Below are 22,179 nucleotides of genomic sequence, written 5' to 3'. Positions count from 1 at the left end.
ATCTGTAGGGTTTGAAGTAAAGTCCTGCCCTCTTGTTGAGATAGCACTTCTCCTTTTGAAAAACTTCAGTATTGTTATTGGACCTTATAGAAACAACACTAGCCATGTGACCTGAGCTACTGGTAATTGACTGGCTGCTATCTGATGCATTAGGCCACACGATGACACATGCATAGCAACACTTCATCACCAAGGGGAAATGGTATACACAATCAGGCTCAAGAAGATCCTGAAGGAATGATAAAGTCAAGTGCTGATGGCTTAGGCACCTTTGGGACAGTCTTCTTCTGTACTGCCATCTTCTCTTCATCCCATGCTGGGTTTTTATGGAACTCTCCCTGTGAACCAGTGACTGAGGAAGGATCTGGCTTACAGATGGCTTTCCTCAATAGCAGGGCAAACTAGAAATAGAACATTATAACCATCCTCAGAAGTATGCTAAAATAAACAAATAAGAACCAGTGAGGAAGAAGGTTCTTCTCACTGGGGAAAACTTGAAGCAAAAAAAAAAAAAAAAAAAAAAAAAACCAGCAAAAAAGTTGCCTACTTTGGCCGGACTGAGATGGCTCAGGATATGAATGGAGCTACGCTGCTTCATGGGTAGTGACTAATGGTTTGGCTGGACAATCAGGGATTTGGAAAGACAGGATTAGAAGATCACATTGTTTCAAAGCCATATGTAAATGAACTTCTTAACTTTTCACAGAGCATAAGATATTTCAGTGTCATTTGAATGCTCACAGACATCTGCTGCAGATAAAGTTCTCAATAATTGGGTAGAAAAGACAAGTCTAATCAATGGATGTCTGTCAGCTTCTTTCTTCAGATACCCAAGTACCTGCTGAATAGGTTCATGTACAAAAGATCATGACAGCAGGGACAAAGGCTACAAATGGGCTCAACCACATAGACTTGTAGCCATGATCTGCTTACTGCTAAGAACTGAAGCTAACAACAGCAGGGGCAAATGCTAGGCTCCCATTATGTCACCGGTGGTGAGAAAGGAGACAAGCCAACCTCCAGCTATTCCAAACCCTGCCATCACAGAAGAGCTGCAGTTTCTTTACTGGAATTGATACTTCATTTTGGATATTAATTTATCTTCTCCACCTGCAATACTTTTCTGCCAACACACACTCTGTGGACTTTTGGATTGCCTTAGTCACCTTCACAATGTTGCTTCAAATTAAGGGACTCACTTCACAGCAAATATATATAGCAACAGGCTCATTCATTGAACTCTCACTGGCTTCCCACGAACACCTAGAACTGGCCTGAGACAAAGGTGGAATTGCTGCCGAAAGATTCAGCTGTGGTTCTAGTTGACAGAACATTCTATAGGACAGTGTGGGACCAGCCAGTGGCCAATATATGATGCCCCCCACCCCCACCCCAACACACCTCCAGGCAGAATCTATGGGTCTGGAAAAAAAATGGCAAGAGTTCCTCCATAGTGAATCCTAATAGCCCACGCATAGAATTTTTGCTTCCTGTTCTCACAGCTTTCTACTCCACCTGCTAGAGAGCTTAGTTCTCAAAGGAAGAATGATTCTACCAGGGAAACAATAAGTGTTCCATTGAATTGGAAGTTGAAATTACCATCCGGCAATCTGAGTTCCTCATGTCACTAAATGTGATAAAGGAGGGGCGGCTGCCGGTTGCTGTGATTCATTCTGTTTACCTGCATCCCTTGCTGCACAGTGCTGCAGGGTAGAGAAGATCTGAGCTGAAGAGTCTCTCCAAGGCATCTCATAGTAATTTATTCTGTCTAATAAAGACACGACTGAAAAAGCACCCAGATCCTTCAAGAATAAAGCTTTGAACCATCTCAACAGACAAAGAACACTGACCAGCTGACAGAGGCAAGGGGAATGTAGAAGAGGAAAGGAGTTTATAAATATCAACAGTGATTTTCCAACCAGTCTCAGAAATAAAGTAGAAGATATGAATAATAGTTTTTTTTTTTTTTTTTTTTTTTTTTTTTTTTTTTTACGATATCAGGGATTGAACCCAGGCACACTTAACAATGAGTCACATCCTCAGTCCTTTTTTATATTTTATTTTGAGACAGGGTCTCACCAAGTTGCTTAGGGCCTTGCTAAGTTGCTGTGACTGGCCTCACACTTACAATCCTCCTGCCTCAGCCTCGCACATTGCTGGGATTACAGGGATGCACCACTACACTCAGGCAATAGTTTCTTATCTATTAGTCTGCATTTTATTCTCCCCAATTACATTAGTTTGCATAACCAATGTTGTTTAGCAATTAACTATACACTATGTACACTTCAGTGAATAAACAGTAATAATAAGTAGTGTCATTCAGATATGGATATGAAGAATGTCAAGAGATTTGTGTTTCCATTTTAGGGATAAAATGTGAAAGCCCGTTTTCATAAAGGGAAGTTACAACTTGCTAGAGAAATATTGTTGTAGAAGAGAAGTTCAAAAATGTATTGAAGAGAGTGAGGGTCCGGGAGGGGGGTGATGCTTGGCCGTCACAGGGAAGCATCTAGTCAGTTAGTCACCTACTGTCTCTGTGTCCTGGTCTCACCTTCTCTGTGATGCTGGGACCAAGAATATGAAAACCACAATTTAAAAACTCTTTTTACCAGCTTATTCCAAGTAGATTCTGTCAGGGAGAGGCATCAAGGGGAGATTGGAAGGGAGAAGAAGAAAAGAAGAAATCTTTCTCCTGCCTTGGCTGGTGTCAGAATCTCTGCAGCATAGAGAGAGCAAAGACTCTATCACCTTTTGGCACCCTGAGGACAGCCAGGCTAAACCCCGTCAGGGGTCTGGACAGCAGCCGTGCAGTGCCCTGTCAGAGCCCCAGCACCCCAGCATGGCTGCCAGGTGCTTCCTCAACATTTGATCCAGCAGAGCAGAGCGAGTGCCCTCAGTGTCTGTACTCAGCACATGCACCCTCCTTAGAGGTCTCAGTAACCACCCACAGTGATCCCTCCCCCAAAGCCATCTCTGAGTCAGTGACTCCTTCTCTGAGCCCCCAGGTTCTGGTGCATCTATTTCTCTTGTTCTGCCAGCCCCGCTGGGTGACAGCTACTTTGGATTTTAATTATCTCTGGGTTAGCGCCCTATCCTTTTCTTCTTTTCCAGGATACTAATTCCTTATATTAACCCCTTCTGTTTAAAATGCCTAATATGGTCTCTCCTTTCCTCCCTGGATCACAGCAGATACCGGCATATATTTTTGAAGTTGATAATAAAGATTTGAAAACACACATAGCTGAAATAAAAATATTTCATATTTATATGTATCTTTTGTTCTTTGGAGTTTTAACCTCCAAAATTTAACCTCTTTCTGTTGTTGGATACTGTGAGCCCTCCATGATCATTGAGGTCACATAATTCTCTGCCAATCTAAGTGGCATTTTGCCCAGCCTCTACTATTCTTCCCCCAAACACAGGAACAGGATATATAGTCCCTTAAAGAGTGCCAACAACAGAGGTACAAAGACTTATTTAGATGTGAATGTGGGGAAATCAAAACAATGACTTCAAAAATTGCAGTCTCAGCAAGTAACAAATTACGGAATGTTTTCCACACCTCAGTTCATATGCCACAAACCGGAGTGATCCACTTCCTGTCATTGGGTAGAGAGGTCATGTGGGTCATCTGAAGACTGACATGAACTTCCAAGTCCCACCAATTATAACGATGACAGCATGACCAACAGGTGTGCCCGTGCTACCTGGAAGAAACTTTAAAGCACTTGCTTCTCAGAAAAACAATCTTCCCTGAGCATATGACAACATTCGCAGGCTTCCTACAAGCTCTGTACCATTTAAGTAGTTTCAAAGTGATATTTGGCAGAACAATAGCCTGTATCTATCCTTTGCTTACTATTTTATTTCTGTATCTCCGCACTCCCAACTAGTGTCTGTACACAAGGACATAAAGTAGTTTCCCACTGGAGGGTACTTTGTCATCTGAGATGAGAGAATTTATCTAGAACAAAATGGGGGATTCCCCCCACCACAGGTATTAGAATTCTTGCTGTGGATAAACAAGTAAGAACCGACATTCTAGAAATGTCTTCACTTTCACTTACATGATTCATCCCACAGAGAGAAAGACATTTCCATTGCACCATGGGACCAGGGATGTGGGCTGAATATCATCCCTGCTTCTGCCGACCAGCATTGTACACACATAAGATAACATGATCAGGTGGCTGTGACGAGCATCCCCTTAGCACATTTCCATGGCATAGTATTTTAAAAGAGGCTCGTGACTTTAAAGGAGGTCTCCTCTAACTTGAGTCATGTTACCAATCACACCAGCTTCAGTAATTATTAGGCTACAGAAAGAAGAGTGGAGAGGGAGAAACACCAGTCATTTAGAACATTTCGAAGTACAAAAGACGACGACCAAGACAGATTATGCAGTCGTTTGGGCTGGGGTTGTGGCTCAGTGGTAGAGCACTTACCTAGCATATGCGAGGCACTGGGTTCGATTCTTTGCACCACATATAAATAAATGAATAAAATAAAGGTCTATCAAAATCTAAAACAAATTTTTAAAAACTAAGAACAGTTGTTTTATCCATTGCTCTGCAGAGGAGGTAGAAGAGGGAAACAGATTTTGCATGTGAAAACAGCACAGGAACATTAAGAAGGTGTTCTCTTGTTTCGTAGGGAACCAGTCTTTCTAGAGTTATTTGCCAAGGTCCTCTTCTTCTCGACCCAAACTACAGATAGATGGCTCCAGTGAGAACAAGGGTGGAGATGGAAGATTTGAGAGGATCTGGAGAACCATTAGCACCCAGAAAAAAATATCACTGCCTCCAAGGAGAGTGATCTTCCCCTTACTCTGAGCTTCCGCATTCACGTTTGCTGTAATAATTTGCTTAGACTCTATCTCTGCTGGAAGGCAGGAAACGTGTCCTAATCTACTTTGGTACATGCCCAGCATCAGCCAGTGCCCAGCACAAGAGGATTCAGTAAGCACATATTGAATAATAACTAAACAAAGGAAGACACACCAGGGAACTTAGTCTTAAGCTACCCTCAGTAACGAATCCACCCTGGATAGCCAGGATAAAGTTATTAGCAGAGGTTGTTTCAGAACATTCTATAAAACACATTACCCAAACCATCAGCAGTTTGGCAATAAGGTAAGGACTGATAAAGAATTTATGAAAAAAGGGAAGGTAGTGGGAAGGACTTCCCTTTGACACTGTGTCCCGTAGCCCCGAAGACCATAGCTCCGAAAGCCACCTCACAGCTTTAAGATGACAGCTGCTGAAATCATCCCAAGAGCAGGATTGTGCTCACGTGCACGTGCGCATGCGCCCACACATACATACTCACGTTCATACAAAATTGAATGTTTTTCCTGTCAAGGAGACAGCCTTCTGGCAATGAGAACTATTTCTCAAATTACCTACCAGGAAACTAAAAAACAAAACTCCAGGCAGCAAACAGTGAGAAAAAAATGTCAAACTGTTGAATTTCTTACACAACCACCAAGTCAACATAATTAACCACTTGGTATCTAGAAAGAAAGAAACTTTTCTTTATTTTTCCAGATTTGGTAAGGGTCATCAGGCTGGAGATTGGTCTCCTGTTTTGCTCCCCTCAGAATCTCATGATACTCAACAGATCTGGAAACCCAGACCCCAGTGGCGAGCAGGAGCCTGAAGTGCTGTCCGCATACTAGAAATCACTCCAAATTACGCACCATTTTCTCAGGATGGACAGCTACTCTAATTTTGATCAGTACTAGCCAATTTCTCCCTGAGGGACTGAAATTCTGCACCTATCTCAAACAGGTGACGAGAGCCTTCTGAAATGTAGCCAGGTTGCCTAGAGGCAAAGCACCATCTTCTTCAGAATCCCACCTCTTTCACTCCCTTGCTAGTACTTGTCAAAGTAATGCACAGAGGTTGGACCTGGTAGTGCTTGCCTATAATCCCAGCTACTTGAGAGGCTAAGGCAGGAGGATCACAAGTTCAAGGCCAGCCTCAGTAATTTAGCAAGGCCCTAAGCAACTCAGTGAGACCATTTCAAAATGAAAAAAAATTTAAAAGGGCTGGAGATGTGGCTCAGTGATTAAGTGTAGAAGATGTAACAAATGACCTGGTTTCTTCAACAATGGATAATAATAAAAATAATAATAATAATAATAATAAAAATAATAATAAAAGGTAGAATGTATTAGGCATGGTGGTGCATGCCTGTAATCATAGCTACTCCAGAGGTTGAAGCAGGAGGATCATAAATTGGAGGTCAGTCATGACAACTTAGTGAGATCCTGTGTCAAAACAACAACAAAAAAAAAAAAAAAAAAAAAAAAAACAGAAAAGGCTGGTGATGTAGCTCAGTGGCAGAGTGCCCTAGGTAGAACCCCAACCCCCAGTACCACACACAAACAAAATAAGATAGTAATAATAATAATAATAATAATAATAATAAAGTGGTTGCAGATTTAGAGATTTCTTCAAATAAACAACTCAAGAAACAAAACAAAGGGGCTGGGGTTGTAGCTCAGTGGTGGAGCACTTGCCTAGCACATGTGAGGCACTTGGTTCGATCCTCAGCACCACATAGAAATAGATAAAATAAAGGTCCATTGACAACTAAAAAATTAAAAGAAAAAAAAAAAAGAGACAAAACAATATTCAAGTTGATTGGAGAATATTGAACTAGGTTACTAGATGACCCTAAGAAATTATTATTAATTGTACTTTTATTGAATATGAAAATGACATTGTGCTTATGTTTTAAAAGTCCTACTTGTGGGGGTAAAATGATGGATGGCCTAGAATTTGCTTTAAAACATTCCACCAAAAGGAAGAGGAAAAGAATACATGAAACAAGAGTGGTGATAATTACTGAATTTGGGTGTAGTTATGCAAGTTATATTTTTCGCTAGACTTTGGAACACATTGGAAAAATTTCACAACTAGACAAAATAAAAATCAACACCATGACCAAATGAGGGAGTTTCCAGAAATGCAAAAATGATTTAATGTCATATATATTTTATCACCACCAAAGGTTAAAGGAGAAAAACATTTGATCAATGTAATAGATGTTGAAAAGGCCTTTGAATAATGCAATATGTAGCCTGAATTTAGTGACCAAAAAAACTGGAAACAATAAGAGAAGTTGTTAAACATATTTAGGGTGACTTTTTTTTTTTTTTTTTTTTTTTTTTTTTTGTACCAGCAATTGAACCCAGGGACATGCTACCACTCAGCCACATCCCCAGCCTTTCTATTTATTTTAAGACAGGGTCTCACTTGCTTAGGTCCTCACTAAATTGCTGAGGCTGGCATTGAACTTGTGATCCTCCTGCCTCAGCCTCCCCAGTTGCTAGGATTACAGCCATATGCAATAAATACCATGCATTTGTTTAAAATGATGTTTAGAAAACTAACCAGTAATGTAGAAACATGTTTGTGATATACAAAATGAAATAGATTTTCACCCAAAAGAGTACGGCATGATTTCATATTATAGTAATACATCTATCAAAATGGTCACAGTGCTCAGAGGTGGATTTGGGTTTGGGTATGTTCATGATTTTTATTTTCTTCTTTGTACTTAACTGTATTTTCCAAAATGTCTACAGAGAACATACATTATGTTTTTCATCAAGGGAAAGTACCCAATATTATTTTAATTTTTAAATTTCAGACTCTTGTGGTTTATTTCTTTAGTCATAAATACACCTGAATAAACTCTCATTTTATCAGAATTTCTGCATTTTGTCCAAAAGACCATCTCAAGAGACCTGTCAAATGCCCTTTTAGAATCAAAATTCATAGTGTTTGTCATATTCTGGATGTAATAATGTAATCATAATAAAAACCAGAGGCCCTGTTGAAAAACAGTATTCATATTTAACACCTGGAACCACTCTGAGATAATTAAATTACATCAAATATATTATAAAACAATTCCTATTTTACAACTGTATGCATATGGCACAAAGTTTGAGAAAATACAGAAATAGAACCTGTTTTTATGTGGCACAGGGTTCTGGCATTCTTTTTCATTTTTGTAATGATGTTATAAAGGACAAGAAACTATGTGTGCATTTTAGAATGATTTTATCCAAAGTGAAAGTGAATTAAATTGTTAATTTCAGTGAAAAGGGCAATATCAGTTATTAAAAAAAAAGTAGTACTTCATGAGATAGTAGTTTGCTACAAATGTATGAGACATAAAATCATAATTTTCTTAATCAAATAATAAATGAATTATTAGGAGACAGAATTAAGTTTTACTGTGAACTTTGTTGCTAAAAATCTAATTATTTTATGTCTCATATACTGATAATTTTGAACTACTGAAAAGACAAAACAAGAAATAAACTAATATAAATATCCTTCCAAACATCCATCTAAATTCCATGTTTTCCAAAATCCCATTATTGAGCCTGACACTGTGGTTTTATTTGTAAATCACATGGAATTTCTCTCTGAGTGAAGTTGGTTTACTTTCACTCTAATTATTAAATTTGCATGGTAGATATAAACTTATTTGCAAAAGGGCATTCCATAAGAAAAGTTAAAGTTTTACAATTAACCTTTAAAAATAAACTCCAGAGAGATTATTGAACTAAAGGAGCAATTACAAGCTTCTGTCCTCATTCAATAACTGAAACCCCCCAATTAGCACAGAGAGTATTGTGATTTTGAGGGGAACTTGATCTGACCGAGGTCAGTTGGACTGCAAGTTAAATTAAATGCTGGGATGGTTTTTAGCACTGACTACCAACCTTTCTCCTGTATTCAATTTTTACATCCCTGAAAATACAAAACAGTCTTAAAAATGTTCATTTTCCACATAACCAAGATAGACTTGATGTGAGATGATCCTTTCTGGTATGGCTTAGCAGCTGTTATGATACTAAGCTCTGCATTTCTCTTCCAATAATAAAAATATACTGATCCATGTTCTCATATAATCTAAATTAAATATATCTAGTCTCTGCATAACTTGTTGAACCACTATTTTAGATGAATATGTTTTATCCTATGTTTTCTCATTTTTTGACACATGTTCCAAACCACTGACTAGAGAAATACATAATACTGAAAGCAAAAATTTATAATACTGAAAGTTTCAACTTGAACCAAGTTCTGATTAATACCGAAAGACATATTAATAATAGTATAATTTATTCATTTGATTCCAGTGACTTCAAGAGCTACATGGGATATGAAAGAATTTAACAAAATGCCAGTTTGGGGTTTTTTTTTTTTTGTTTTTTTTTTTAGTATTTTAATCAAATGTTTGATATATGTTAGATGGTGTGCAAACGGGCAATTTTAGATACTGGGAGAAAAGTAGAATATTTAGCCTACTTTTATTTATTGTAATAAATTCTAAGGCAGAGTCAGAGATGCCAGTCCATTTAATACATTATACAGCATTAATCGTTAGAGTTTACAGTTTTGTATTTTTGTTTCTTGTCACTTTAAACTTTGTTAGAGTAAAATAAAATGAACACGCACACATATATACCTCAAAATGAAGAAACTCAACATCAAAAATTTTCAATAACAAACTTTAGAATATGTAGAAGAAAATGAGAGGGAGGGGGGTATGAAAAATGGTGGAATGAGACAGACATCATTGCCCTATGTACATGTATGATTACGCAAATGATACGAATCTGCATTGTGTACAACTATAGAAACGAAATTGTGTACCCCATTTGTGTACAATGAATCAAAATGCAGTCTGTAAAAAATTAAAACCTAAATAAAAAGAAAAAAAAGAAAAAAATTTCAGTAACATCAATAATTTCTTCTAGAGTAGAATGATTGGTTCCATTTTGAAGTTATTTATATTCAATTTATTCACAAAACTTGAGGTAAATGGTTCTTTCCAATAGGGCACTATCCCTTCTAGGAGAATTTTTCTAGAATTTATAGTTTCAGCTGCCCTCTCTGTCTTGTACTCCAGATTCATATTTCTACTTGCCTCCTGGTCCTCTCCATCTGGTTGACCTACAGGTCGTGTTACAAACCTGGAACTCATTTAGCCAACCCTCCTCTTCCCTGAGGACTCCTAAACTCAGCAAATGGCATTGCCTTTCACAGAGTCATGTGGTCATGAGAGTTGGAAACATTCTCTCCTGGTCCATGCTTAATTAGGCACCAAGTCCCACAGAGCCTGTGAAACATCCCTCAAATTTATATACTCCATATATTACCAATGGCTTTGTCCTATTCAGGTCACCTTTTCCTCTCAAGAATAATATTTTAAAATACTCTGAACAGACTTCTGTTTCTGGTCAAAATGAAATAATAGTTAACTAAATTTATTCTTCCTCCTGAAACAACTATAAAACTGAACAGATATCTGAAACAATGGTTCTCAAAGTCTTGGACATCAAGCAACAAAGGACAGTAATCCCTAAGAGATGGGAATCAAGGTGAACCCTGAGGTTGCCCCAGGTTAGTGTCTAGAAAAAGTCTTCAGGCTTGGCATGGAGAGGGAAAAACTGAGGGGACATTGGCAGTCTGCTGAGGTAAGAAGACAGAATTGTGAGTGCGAGAAAGTCAAAGAAACTAGGGAAGATTACCAAAAGGAAAAGAGTTGGGTCTCCAGAAATCTTCAGAGATAAACTTGATGCTCAGTTGAGTACTGATCACTGCACACATGTATAAAATTACCAATGACAGGTGAAAAACAAAAGAAAAGGTATAAGTAAAACTATCTTTGCTGATCATCTATGCAGAAAATACAATGGAAGCTGTACAAAAGCTGTAAGAAATTATGAGTTTAGCAAGATTATAGGACACAAAATCAATACATAAAATTCAATTGCATAGCCACATGCTAGCAACAAAAATTAAAAGTTGAAATGACATTGAAGAACAATATAATTAACAACATAAAAATAAACTTAACCAAAGATGTATAAGACTGCCGGGCACGGTGGTGCATGACTGTAATCCCAGTCACTCAGGAGACTGACGCAGCAGGATCACAAGTTTGAGGCCAGCCTTAGCAACTTTAGCGAGGCCCCAAGCAACTTAGTGAGACCCTGTCTCAAATTAAAAATATAGAAAGGGCTGGGGATGTGGCCTAGTGGTTAAGCACTTCTTTGTTCAAGGCAGGAAAGAAAAGAAAAAGATGCACAAGACCTGTATGTCAAAACTATAAAGCACTGCTGAGAAAAATTAAAGCACACTTGGAAAAGGGAGAAATATTTCATGTTCATGTCAGAACTTGGAAAATTCAATAATAAGAAAACAATGAGTTAAAAAGTGCTCAAAAGATTGGCACACATATTTGACCAAAGAATGACAGTCATTAGTCATTAGGGAAAGGCAGATTAAAACCATGATGTCATACCACTTCACACCACAAGGCTGGCTAAAATGGAAAAAACATGAATCCAACTGTTGGCAAGGGTATGGAGCAACTGGAATGCTCGTGCACTGCTGGTTGGAACGTAAAATTGTACCTTGGAAAATAACGTGACATATTTGTAAAACATTCAATGTACAGGCACCAGTCATTCTGCTTCTAGGTTTTTTCCCCAAGAAAATGAAAGCATATGTCCATATAAAGTCCATGCATATGAATGTTTATAATAGCTTTATTTGTAATAGCCCCAAATCTGGCTACCGCACCTTAAATGTCCCTCAACAGGTGAATGGAAAAACAAATTGTGGCATACGCATGCAATGGAATACTACTCAGCAATAAAAGGAAATGAACAGTTGACACATGCAACAACATGGGTGAATATTAAATCATTACATTGAGTGATACAAGCCAGATCCAAAACAAACAAACAAGCAAAATAAACAGGACTTTCACTATTTGATTCTACTTATATAAATTCCAGAAAATACAATCTGATCTATAGTGATGGGAGGCAGATCAGTTGTTGCTGGGTGGGGGGTGGGGGAGGGGAAGGGTGCAGAATATTGGGGGTGGGAGGAAGGAAGCATTACAAAAGAGCATAAGGAAACTTTCTGGGATGATGCTGGCTTCACTTTCTTGATTTTGGTGATGATTATTATGTGAGTACATATATATACAAAACTTATCAAAATATACACTTTAAATATATGCAATTTTAAATATATGCAGTTCACTGTAGGTAAATTATAAGGCAGGGGTTTGTTTTTTTGTTTTGTTTTGTTTTCAAAAAAGGGTCCTAACTGATCTCCATGACTCCTATATCTTGAATTGCCAACATGTTAAACTTTTGAGTGGATAAACGATCTTGGACAATCATCCCGTCCAGCCTTCAGATGACTCCTGCCCCAGTCACCGTCTGATCTCCATGCAGCTTTAGGAGAGACCTCACGTAAGAACCACCCATAGGAGCCCAGTCAACCCCCATAACTATACCCCAGTAAGGCTTTATGTTTTAAGCCGCTAAATTTGGGGATGATTTGTCATAGTGCAATATATAATTAAAACAGTAGGTTTCAAAGTTTTGTTAATTTTTGAAAATTTTCTTTCACATGCAGACTCTTGTGGTTAAGCTGAATGTAATAAACAAACATAAAACTGCTTTGTTAAAGGGGGAGTGGGACAGCCTAGGTCCCTTTTTGCCCAGCCCCCAGAGGGGTTCCTGGGACAAGAGTGGTTCTGGGAGCCACTCTGCGTGACCTGCCCCCACCCAGAACTTCTCCTTCCTCAGATGGAGAACTGAAGACAAGAAGACTGAGTGGCACACACAAATGAGTGGCCAGACCCTAAGTTTCTTTGCTGACAATTAACTCCACCATGCTATTGAGAATAGAAAACTGTGTTAAGTGCATGCAAAGTTTCAACTGTTAAATCAGAATAAAAGAATGAAGGAAAAAAAGCAAAAGTCAAAAAAGCACAAACCTAACCATGAATCTAATTTTTCCCATAGATGAAAAGAAATATGGGGTATTTGAGCTACTATTTCCACTTATATTCATTATTATTGGTTTTCCCCAGTGTGTACTGACCATTTTTGTGTTTGTGATACATGGAGACAACCCAGAGAATGAACTTCAGATATGCTAAATCCGAAATAAACACAACTTACTAGTATGGTGGGGGGGCACCACCCTACATATCCTGCCAAATCAACTGAAGGCTGCAGGAATATCTGATTCTTCTGAAGAGGCCACTTTCCCCCTTTTCTCTTTTTTTTTTGTCCTAATGGTGCAAAAATGGCATAATAAATTCTGTGATAATGGCCTTTCTTATGGTATTTTGAAATCTAATGCTCCATTTTCAATCTCTGCTTCAGATGTGAAATGATTATGTTGATAAGTAGTAAAGAAACCAGACCTATAACAGACACACTTCCAAATAATAAGACGAATTTATTTCAAAATAACCTAAGTCCTAAAAACAAATTCAGCCAATATATACTGCAGAGCGTGGCTATTAATTTGAGTGGATGGTTCCCTGAACGACAGCAGTAGGAATAATGTCAATGTGGTAAAAATTTTAGTGTTTTTTTAACATTGAGTTAGGAGGACCATTTCATTAACACAGGTGTGACTTAGGATGGCAGCAGAGCCAAACCTGTGTGCACTGGAGTTGCCATTCCTATGTGTGAATACAATATTGGGCTCTGTACTAACATTTCATCTCAAGCTGGTATTTACAGTTGCTTGGTACCCTGCTTGGCATCTTCCTGCTCCATTTTTGCAGCTGCAATTAAGTTCCAAAGTTATATAACAAGAATTTTTTTAAGGTTTTTTTTTTTTAATTAGGATAGAATTAAATGAATGTCAAAGCACAATTATTAACTTTCTGAACTAAAATTTAAAAATTATAAACATTAAAGCCAAATGCAATAGCATGTACCTATAGTGCCAACTACTTGGGAGACTGAGGCAGGAGGACCATGTGAGCCCAGGAGTTTGAGGCCAACATAGCAAGATCCAGTCTTTTAAAAGGGGGACAATCAGATAAAAAGTTTTTCAAAATTCTCTAACCAAATACTGCTTCTACCTAGACCAAGAATATTTTGAAAGTATGAATGAAATGGAATGCAAAATTAATTCTGTCAACAAATATTTAACCTTCCAGGATGTGTGAGGGTATGAAACTTAGTTCTGTGTATCAACTGCTTTTTTAAAATATGCATATTTGAAAAGGAAGTATAAAAATTCAGTAATGCTATAAGTTGAATAAATAAAATTTTAGTTTTCAAAATAAAACTCATAAGCAAATCATTTTGTTTGAATGTTTCAGGTTTAGTACTATTATAAACAAGCTTCATTGCTCAGCCTCGTGGTCAAAGCTTTCACATCCCTCCTCTTTCAAGTCAGTAGAGAACATATTTTTCATGCCTATGTTTAAAAAGAATCTTAATCAAAACTAAAAACAACAGTTCGAATCTCTTGAAATCCAAAAGGAACTATAAAAATATTAAAGTATGGTTGATACTATTAACTATGCTGTAATGTTAAAGAGTTGCCTGGGCATCTTACCAGTATTTACCACAACCTGGAGCTATAAGAGAAATCTAATCACCTGTTCGCAGGTGTGTAAATGTCTAAACCTATTCATTCTCAGTGGAAATGAAAGATGCAATATATAATAAGCAAAAAAAAAAAAAAAAAAAAAAAAAAACAACGTGTTAAACTAGGCACATTCACTTTCCCTATCAGAATAGGGACAAGGGAAATTTGACTACTTGAAAATACTCCCCAGCTTAATCAAATACTTAACCCTTCTTGCCTGTTCAACCGCCTTCCTAAGAACCTCTCATCTATTTTTATGATGATCTCTGTAAATAAAGATTCAATAACCATAATGGCAATAATAATAAAATGACAACCCCTTATGTTAAGTGCCACTTTGCTAATTACAAGGTTCTTTAATTTAGTCATCTCATTTGAGCCTTAAAACAGTTTCTACAAAGTCCTCGTGGTGGATATTATTATTCCATTTTACAGCTGAAGAAAATGAATGTCAAAGATGTAAATGGTTTCCCCCTGTCTCAGCTATATATGCTAGAGTTGGAGGGATACAATAGAAGGTTACCTTATGCTCCATCCATTTCTCCTTCCCTTATAAAATATAGTCTACTTGTATCATAATGAGATGGTCCTCCTTAAATTAAAAAATAAAAATAAAAAGTTGTTTTGACTTAAATGCTAGTCAATTTCTTTATTTAGTTCCTTCTCATACAATTTCAATTTCTGGGTTAAGATTTCTAAAAACATGAAAAGAAATGAAATACAGAATTCCTCTTCCCTCAATGCATAAAATTTGAGCAAAATACAGATTTAAGAACATCCTTAGGCACACGGTCACCAAAGGCAGTCAAACAAGAAGAGGGATATAACCTAACACCACATTTCAAAAATTAATGGTTGGGGAAAGAAAGAAAGATTTAAAGAAAAACAAGTTGGTTTAACTTGGCTATTAACCCTAAATCCAGGGCCCCCCAAATCATAATAGTCTCAGAAAATAAAAAGAAGTAAAAATGCTGAGATTCAGACCCTTGATCAGAGAGGAAATCACATTGAATGCAGTAGTAATCTAGCCAAGAACTCTTCTACAGCTACAGTCAAGTCTGAGTAGAACTGAGCAAACGAGAAGAAAATGAAAATAAATGTAATGGAATCTCTGAAGACATACTTCAGAAAAAGGAGGGAGGAAAGAGAAGAGGAAGAAAAATCAACTTGAACACCAGAAGGAAATGATTAACAGTTATTTGATGCCATAGAATAAGTGAGAATATAAACTCAACAAAGGATGAGCTCAAAGAGAAAATGATAAAACCCCATAATGAGGCTGAAAGGAAGATTTGAAACTATATCACCACAGAATTAATAATGAACTAGAGGATGGCAAGGAAGAATAGACACCTTTGAATGCAAATTTTTAAAAGACACAATATGAATTCAATTAGAATAACACCAATTAATGGTGGTGGGGGGGTAAAGATTAAAATCCCAAATAATGATCATGGCTAGATCTGTGCTCAAGAAACTAAAGATGAAACAGGCTGCAGCAAAAGATAGAATAGCAAAAAAAATTTCCATACTGTCACTCCAAATGAAGGGAAAAATTAGATATACAAATCAGTTCCAAGAATTCAATACAGAGGCTCAATATAAATACTACCTTACCTTGAACATCAAAACAAAGAAAACATTCTTTGGATGGCCAGGAAAGCATATTACTTACCACGAAGGTTAATTCTATGTGTCAACTTCTCAGGGCCACAAGGTGCGGCCAAATTTGGGCAAACATTATTCTTGATGTGTCTGTGAGTGTTTTTGAATGAGATTAATGTTGAAATTCAGATGGAGTAAAGAAGACTGCCCTCCCCAATGTGGGTGAATCTCATCCAATCAATTGAAGACATAAATAGAACAAAAATGCTGAGTGAGAGGGAACTCCTCCTGTCTGATTACTTGAGTGAAACATTGGCCTTTTCCAGCTGTCAGATGTCAGCTGTATTGTTGATTCTCTTTGGGTCTCAAGCCTGATGGTCTTTGGACAGAATTCACACCATAGCTTCTCTTGGTTTTCAGGCCTTTAGACTCAGACCAAATTAGAACAACCCATTGTCTCACCTGGGTCTCCAACTTGCTGACTGCAAATCTTAGACCTTTTCAGCCTTTGTAGTCAAATGAGTCAATTTCTTATGATAAATCATACACACACACAAACTCACTGCACACACACACACACACACACACACACACACATACACACAGATCCTACTGGCTCTATTTCTTTGGAGAACACTGATTAACACACCTACAAAGATTTTATAAAAATCAAATTGGTCTCATATGTCTCCACAGTAACATAGAATGATTGAAGACCATAAAAATATCCAAAAAATTTTAATGAAAAGAAACTGTGACTCAGGAGCATTCAGTCATGACATCTTTCTTGTATAAAGACAATGACAGGTATTTTAAAAAATAAGAGAACTGGGGAATGACACTAATGTGCCTTTCTGGGAAAAAATATCTGGCAATGAAATCTAAGTAAAGAAAAGATAAATCAAAGGAAAGATCAAAGGAGTTAGAGTATATAGATCAGTGGGGAAAACTTCCACTTGAAGAAATTATACCAAAACAAGGGAAATTGTAATTGCAGAATATAAACATTATAAATCTGGATACTTTGAAAATAATAATCGCTGTAGTTTGCATCTTCAAAGTGCCCAAGTGCTTGTGTGTTGAAGGCTTGGTCCCCAGCTTGGTGCTCTTGGGAGATGGTGGGAACCTTTAAGAGATGGAGCCTAATGGGAGGTCTTCAGGTCCTTGTGGACTTGCCCTTGAAGGGAGCAGCAGGACCTGAGCCCCTTTCTCTTTCCGTCTTTTGCTTCCTAGCAAAGGCAACTTTGCTATGCCACGTGTTCCCACATGATGTGCTACCACCCTACCATACAGAGACCTAAAAGCAATGGATCCACCTGATCATGGACTGGAACATCCAAAACTAGGAGCCAAAATAAATCTTGTCTCTTATGAAGTTGATTTTCTCTGGCATTTGTTATAGTGACAGAAAACTGATGGTCACAATAGTATGACCAACAGCAAAAGAGAAATAATGAGCAAAGGGAAGGGGAAGAGTGACAGTTTTGATTTTCTTATTTTATATTTAAGAAATATGCTTACATTTAGGAAATGTTGAATTTTCACTATTTTCCTTTAAAAATTATTTAATTATAGTATATTAAAATATGTATGTTTATAATTCATAATGTAATGATTACAATTAAAAATAAACTGAACTCAATTTAAATGTTGGTTAAAATGTAAATAATACAAATTGAATTAAATTTATTTTTTTAATACTTTTAAATGTTCTTCACAACCTGTTACAAATATAAAGGGCTATTTTAGGAAATATTCCTAATGGAGAAAAGATGCTAATTTTTAACATAATTGAACATAGTTATGGAGTAAGTGATACAATATTTAATGATCAAATCAGGATAATTAGCATATCCATCACCTCAAGAGAAGAAAACAATTTTTGAAACTCAACAACTCCTCTAGTTATGTTTCATTTGATTTTTCTTCTATTAAGTTTGATGGTTTCTGTTGAGAAATAGCACTTATATCACAATGTCATGTTTATAAGATATGTATATTTGAGTGTATATATAGGAAGATACAAGTCCATCCAGTCTTAACTGTTAGCAATTTCTGGGTGATAGTGTTCTAAATGATTTACTCTTATTCTTCATTTTTTTTATTTTTTATTTTTTATTTTTTATTTTTTTTTGCGGTGCTGGGGATTGAACCCAGGTCTTTGTTCTTGTGAGGCAAGCACTCTACCAACTGAGCTATCTCCCCAGTCCTATTATTCATTTTTAATCTCCTAAATAACTTACTTATTTTTAAAAACAGTAAAGCAGTTTTTCTTTTTAAAAAAATATCAGAGGTTAATCAGCAAAGATTTTGATGGTAATGAAAATATGCCTCATTATTCTTATTTGTTTTTTCAAATAAATTTTCAATTTCTAAAAATATCAAGTTGCTCCCTATCTTCTTGCTATTAAAATTTTAATACAGTATATACAAAGGATGACTCAAAATTCTTTCATGAGCCCTTCCCTGACTCTCTCTCAAAGAAGAAAGCTACAGAATCTTTTGAAAGGAGGACGCTAGACCTTCCTTCCCTCCTACCTGAAACACGCATGAGTACAGCCTGCATTTTATGTCCACAGTAAATCTGGAAAAATGACCCAGACTTTGCCTTCAATAAAGCAGAATTCATGTGTGTGGACTGTGATCGCTAGAAGACCTGGTTTTAAATAATGACTTTCATTTTCTAGCTGTATGACTTCTTTTTTTCTGATCCTCCGAGGACAAGACCACTGAACATTATTGATAGGTAGTAGTAAGATTTAAACAATGTGTAAACAAAGTGGCACAGATTAGGTCCCCAGTAAGTGGTAGCTATTATTATTTTCAAAATAATTACAGATGCTTCTCAACTTGTTCTGAGGTAACAGCCTGATAAACTCATAACAAACAGAATATATTGCAAGTCAAAAATGCATTTAATACACTAACCTACCAAACACTATGGCTTAGCAACACAGTACTGGACAGGGTTGGTAGTTTACCCTCACAATCCCATGGCTGACTGTAAGCTGCAGCTTGGTGCCTCTGCTCAAGATCTGGAGAATTTTGTATTGCAGGGCTGACCCAAGAAAAGATCAAAATTCCAAACCTGAAGTACAATTTCTACTGAATGCATATTACATTTGTGACATTTTATAGTCAAAAAAATCATAACTCAAACTTCATAAACTGGTGACCCTCTGTAATCATTTCACTAATTGGAAAGGAGAGAACTGGAGGGAGGACCAAATTGGCGAACACTCTAGAAATTCTCCAAAAACCAGTTTTTCTGTGAAGGTGGTTTTTCTGTTTGTTTTTTTGTTTTTGTTTGTGTTGTTTTGTTTTGTTTTGCTTTGCTTTGCTTTGCTTTTTGTTTGTTTTTTGTTTTTTAAGGTGGTTGTTTTGTTTGGGTTTTTTATTGTTTTATTTTTTGATGTCTGTGGTAGGAGATTGAGGGCCCTCTCCAGGGAGCTGAGAATGGCTGGTTCCAACAGTGAAAAGGAGTAGGTCTCTTTCCTCCTTGCCACGTTGTATCATATACACAGCTTGGCCCATTCTGGACTCAAAAGAAAAGAGGTCTCTGCTCATTATTTCATGGTATCAGCTTTGTAGCATGTGTCTGCATTAATTTTTATGAGCCCTTAGAGTATATCATTTACCAAGTTGTAAAGGGCAATCAGGTTGTTTGACTTCCCAGAAACTAGGTTCATGAGATAGTGTTGAGCTTTTCTGGGTGAATGAATGACCAAAATGAAAACCCCTCCTAGCCTTCGCTGAACCGTGGTGCTCAAGGGTGGAACCCTGCGTGTATCATGAGGCCACAGAAATGCTTTCGGTCCGCCCACAAAGCTGTGCACATTCCTCATCCCTACTGGGGAGGGTGTTTATAGGGCACACACAGCTGTCCAAAGAGGAACAATTCCTTAAGCAGTGCACCTTACTAAGTCTTGGCTTTTGTGAGAGAAGAATAAACACAAGCTTTGTTAAGATTAAAGATAAGGAAATACTGTGCCTTGGCTACAGGTTCAAGTCTGATTTCTCAGGCCCTCAGAGCCCATCCTCTGAGTCACCAGCTCTGAGTTCACCAGGCGAGGTGTAAGTGTGTTCCCTGGGGCCCTGGGCCTGATCCTGGGTTAGCCTGGGGAGCAAACACTCCTGCCTTAGGAGCTGATGGGCCATATAAATATCAATCCATAATTGCCCGGGGAACTTTCCCACTTCATCGTGGATCTTTTTATCTCCTGTTCTTTTGAGAGGATGCAGGAACAGGGTACAAACACACTTTGTACCATTCTGCTAAGTCCCCTGCAAAAAATTTGAATTCTCTGTTCAAACTCAGATGTGAGTCAGGCCCCAGGCTGAGTTTGGTTGGGAAATGCTTCCATGAGCATTCGCTTACCTTTCTTCCACTGCACACATCTCCCCCCTAGAATGAACTCTTCAAAGCTGGAGTCACCACTTTATTCCTCTTTAAGCTGTAGAATGTCTGCTCTAACAGAGGCACCATATGTGTTCAGTGAATAGAAGATTAAAGCAAAGAATATGAAGATAATTACAACATCATTCAAAATGGACTTCTTAGTCCTCATCCGCTGCTTCTATTCCACACTATGTTGACAATTGTCAACTTCCTCCTCTACAAATATTTTAGTCACTCTTTCAAAATTCCTCGTTGGCTTCTATTAGCCTATAAAGAAAAGGCCTCACTCTTTATTTGGCAATCATGGCCATTTTGCATTTTCCAATATATTTTTATAATTCTCTTCATGTTTTCTGGATACTTACCAGAAATTCCCCCATTCCCTTCTCACTTCCCTTCTCCCTTACATGCTCCCCCAATGAGTTGTTCTGCTCATTTGTAGCCCTTTTCACCCAATCTTTATATATCCGAATTTTGCGTTGGATAAGTATGCCTTGGTTATATCATTGTTTGAGGGCCTCAATGATAATATTTGGGAAATTAATTTCTTTTCTTTTGTTTTACTCTTCAAGTACAGCAATAGCTTCTATCATTTAAGAGCTCTGACAGGGCAGTCTCTATATAATGTTTGATTATAGGAATAACTTCCATATTAGTCAGGGTTCTCTGGAGAGAGATGGACAGAGAGGAGAGAGAGAATGAGATTTACCTTAAGGAATCGGTGCATGCAATTATGAAGGCTTGGCAAGTCCAAAACCTGCAGGGTAGGCTGGTGGACTGGAGACCCAAGGATGTGTCCAAAGGCAGTTAAATTCCATCTTACTAGGGGGAGATCAGTCTTCATATGGGACACACCCTATATTACAGAGAGTAATCTGCTTTACTCGAAGTCCACTGTTTAACCGCTTATCTCATCCAAAAGACCCCTTCACAGAAATACTTACAATATGGCCTAGTCAAGTTGACAAACAAAATTAACCATCACAGTTTCTAAATGCTCATCATGATCTCCTCCTGCCACCTCCCTACCAACCACAAAAGGGGGGTTTCTCCAGCCCTTAGAGTTCTCTCACTTTCACTCTAGAATAATCACCAAGATGAGCACATAAATATGAGGCTCCCACCATAAAATATGGGCATAGAGAAGCAGAAGGTTCAAGGGCATGAGTGGGCTGAAGTACCCCCTTAGCACAGCTGAAATATGCCCTTGCTTTCAAGAATAATATTAAGAAAAATAAAAGGAAATGAGAGAGTTCAAGCAGCACACGTCATCAAAGTCCTAAAGAACAAAGGGTGTCATGTGAAGACCTGCTCTACCCTACGCCTGCCTGGGAACCACAATTCCTCCTTGTAATTCCTAGAGAAGTGGCTTTTCTTTCCCAAACCTTCCTGCTTCCTCTTGGAAGAGGGTTGAAGCTTCTGCAGTCGGAGGACATTCCTAGGGAGGTAGCAGATTAGGCAGGTGGGGTTTAAAGTCCAGTCCAACCCTCAGCCTTATCTCATTGCCAATTGTCATAAAAGGAAATAGTCCAGGCACAGAAAGACCTTTTTCTCCAGGTCATGAGTTATTTCCTTATAGTTCCTTCCTAAGCAGTTGCACCCTTAAAGTAAAAGGCCCAGAGCAAAGCTCTGCCATGTTCACCCCAGGCCTACACAGACCACAATTTACATTCTTGATGGTGTGAGCTGAGAAGATATGGCTACCTTGAAGATAAT

At 37.7% G+C, this 22,179-nt stretch overlaps 1 long non-coding RNA gene across 2 annotated transcripts in view; it reads right to left on the bottom strand.

The window, feature by feature from the left end:
• The window catches only part of LOC124992417 (uncharacterized), a 136,427-nt gene extending 115,143 nt beyond the window's left edge, over positions 1-21,284 (bottom strand). Inside the window, exon 1 of one of the 2 annotated variants that reach the window (XR_007110120.1) lies at positions 21,173-21,284. This is a non-coding gene — a long non-coding RNA (uncharacterized LOC124992417). Of the gene's footprint in view, positions 1-3,565; positions 3,705-21,172 lie in introns of those variants that run through there. The other variant, XR_007110121.1, reaches the window with a different exon arrangement.
• Positions 21,285-22,179: the final 895 nt, after the last annotated feature.

Source organism: Sciurus carolinensis, chromosome 9 (assembly GCF_902686445.1).
Source record: "Sciurus carolinensis chromosome 9, mSciCar1.2, whole genome shotgun sequence".
Lineage (NCBI taxonomy): Eukaryota > Metazoa > Chordata > Mammalia > Rodentia > Sciuridae > Sciurus > Sciurus carolinensis.
The sequence above is the reverse complement of the archived record's forward strand: the minus strand, read 5'-3'. Positions and strand labels throughout refer to the sequence as shown.